This window comes from Vulpes vulpes, chromosome 14, assembly GCF_048418805.1.
Source record: "Vulpes vulpes isolate BD-2025 chromosome 14, VulVul3, whole genome shotgun sequence".
NCBI classification, from domain to species: domain Eukaryota; kingdom Metazoa; phylum Chordata; class Mammalia; order Carnivora; family Canidae; genus Vulpes; species Vulpes vulpes.
This window is the reverse complement of record NC_132793.1, coordinates 45,850,463-45,853,538: the sequence shown is the minus strand read 5'-3', so window position 1 is coordinate 45,853,538 and position 3,076 is coordinate 45,850,463.

Sequence of the window (3,076 nt, the reverse complement as noted above, 5' to 3'; positions counted from 1 at the left end):
GGTGAGGAAACTGGAATTGCTCTCTGGAGGTAGAGCCAAGCCTGGGAAAGCACGACTACTTCCAACCTCACAGAGAGGACAGGGGCTCTGGCTGTCAGTCACATGAGTAGCTAGGGCCGCATATCAAGAAAAGTGAGGAACTGAGGTGGGGGACACCTTTTCCTCTCTTCCCAAATCTGTGTGATCATCTATAAGAAACTGAGGTAAGGGATGCCTTTTCCTGTCTCCTTGTAGATGGGTAATTCCCTGACCAAGACCCTTACTCCTTTAGAGTCCCTTCCTGGCACTATAGGCTAGAGGAAGGATATGAGACCCATAAATCTCTCAATCGCTTGGATGTCTTCCTGGTTTTAAGTGGGCGAAGGGAACTCATTTTCTTTTGCTCTGGGGCATGGCCATAATACAAGTTGGAGATGAGACGTGGCCATCTGAGGGACTTTGCCTTCTTGGTTTGGCTCATTTTCTTTTGCTTTAATATCAGCAATGTAGGATTGATACCAGCATCCTGGCTGCTCTCTTCTGGACCCTCTTCCCCTAGGGTGGGGGGCATACCACACCCACATCAAAAGTAGATAAGCAAATGGAGTCTGCAGGGGAATCTCCACCCCTGGCTCCATCCTTCTTAGGGTAAGATTAGGTCCCCTTACATGTCCTGCTCTATCCTGAAACTTCTGCCAGTCCTCGAGGGCTTTCTCATCTGCAAGAACAGGTAGCGCTCGAACAGAGACCAGAGGAGGTGCTGCTATAAGACCTGAGATGAGGAAGGACCTCACAGTTTTCCAAACTTGACTGGTAAAGCAGAATCTCACTGAAGCAGAAAAACGTGGGGTTCCGGTCACTGCTCACTTTAAGGATCCCACAACTTTCCTTTGTCAGAAAGGTTTTTGGGGCATAACAGGACAGTGTCACTCATGGATAGGAGGATATGGAGAAATAGCATGCCCACTCTATCCATTGATCAAGGACACCCAGATGGCTGGCACCCATCTATCAATGTGGAATCCAGAGTAAGAAAAAGCTTTTAAAGCCCTTGTAAAACTGAAAAAGACTCAGAAGTGATAAAGGCACTTGGGAAATCCTTTGGTTTGACCTCCCCTAGTCCTTTCAGTGATAACAGAGGAAGCTCCAAGGTTTTGGACCTTATCTATTACTTACACTGCACCTAAAGACCTCAGTCCTTGGAAAAGTGAAGTAGCACAAGAAACAAGTCAAAATTGAGTGTCTCTACTCCCTATTTCCTTACTCCAAATTAGGAACACCCTCATGAAAAAGGGGTTGAGCCCCCTCCAGGTATTATGGAGAAGGAAGGAGACCCTTCCCCATAAATGACCTACTGATTAACAAGGAAGTCTTTGATTTAATAAATCATTTCATCCCTCTTGCAAGGAGCTTCCCAACTGCTAGCCCCAAAATAACCAGCCTATCCCATTTCACCCCTGAGGACCAAGTGCTTTTTAGAGGTTATCTGGGAAGGCCTACATACAATGATTTTAGCCACTCCAACAGCAGTCAAAGTGCTTAAATTTGAAGCCTGGATCCACCATTCCAGAGTCAAACCCTGGTCCCCCATATGGCCTAACAATAAGGAACTGAAATACCTCTGTGTACCCAGAGAAGACCTCAAACTAGTCTTGAAGTCAAGACACAGGTAAGTCTTCATAAAAGTTCCCTTCCCTATATCCCATCAAAATCATAATCCTTATTGCATTCCTTTCACCCGCCTTCTCCTCACAGTATGTGGGGAGTTCAGTAAAACTTCCTCTCTCTTGCAAGGATCCCTGACTATACTCGATCTTACATTGTTTGGGCTTTGCCTCCTAAATGCCTTTAATCCACTTTATATCTTCCAGAATAAAGGTCATCAAACTCTAAATGGTGGTTCATATGGAGCTTCACAGGATGGTCAAACAGGACATCTTCAGGGGACCCCTTGATAGGTCAGGACGGGAGGAACCCTGACGGCCACCCCAACCAACAGCCCTGACCAGCAGGACGCAGCTACAATCGGCTATTGCTCTTTTTCCCTAACAGCAGTTAGGGTTACCTCTTCAGAGTGGGGAATGATGAAGGACAGTTGGAAGGCAGGCCAGCAGGGACAAGGGGCCCTTCCCTAAGAAGAAACCACCCTCAAAAGGATTTTACACCACCCTGGAAGGAGCTGTCCAGCCTTTCCCATGTGATAGATAGACGACAAAAATCTGATTGGATGATAGGTGCAGGGAGGGTTAATCAGATTAAAACAGCCTGAGAACTTTACTTCACATGTGGTTCCCCAGCCCATAGCTCCCCACCTTCCTAGGATGGGGACTTGGCCACCCGTTCCCTGCTCCCTGGTACTGACCTGTTCTCAACAGGCAGGTGGAACTGGAGCCTGGGCAAAGGGAGGTTAGGATGAGATGTGCCATGTGCCACTCTGTGGTGTCTCAGGGCAGGGCAAAGTGGCACCCATCACACCCCAGGCTGGCAGCACCACGTGCATTGGATGTGTATGTTAGTAGGGCCTCTTGCCCACTGCTGATCCATCATGTCCCGGCATTGTGGTGGTTATAATCGCCTGGGGTCCACCTAGTAGCTCTGGGCTGGGCAGTGGACCAGCAGGAAGGAACATCAACTTCCCTGCTCCCAGTTAGGGTTCCCACATTTTTCTCTTGCACTGGGTGCTATAACTTGTTGCCAGCCCCGCACACTCTTTGGTCTGTATCAGTTTGGAGGTTTGTCACAAGGACTCTATTACTAATAGTTGTTGAAATATTGACAAGTTTCTAATAAGCAACTTTTCTTCATAAACTAGAGCATATTTGAGCTTGTGCAACTTGCTTGCTTTCCTTGAGGAAGAAGGAAAGGGATGGAGCCACAGCCTGCCTGTTGACCCAGGAGAGAACCTGTGGCACAAAATCTGGGAGGCACAGCTGGTGCTGAGGCTAGGGAGGGTGAGCAACGGTCACCTCAGCTGCAGCTGAGGTCAGAGGAGTGTTGGGGTGTATGGACACCCATCTTTTTGGTGATTGGGGAAATATTTTCAGTGGAATGGAAGGAGAAACTGGATAGCAAGAGGCCAAAATGTTGTCAGAGTGAA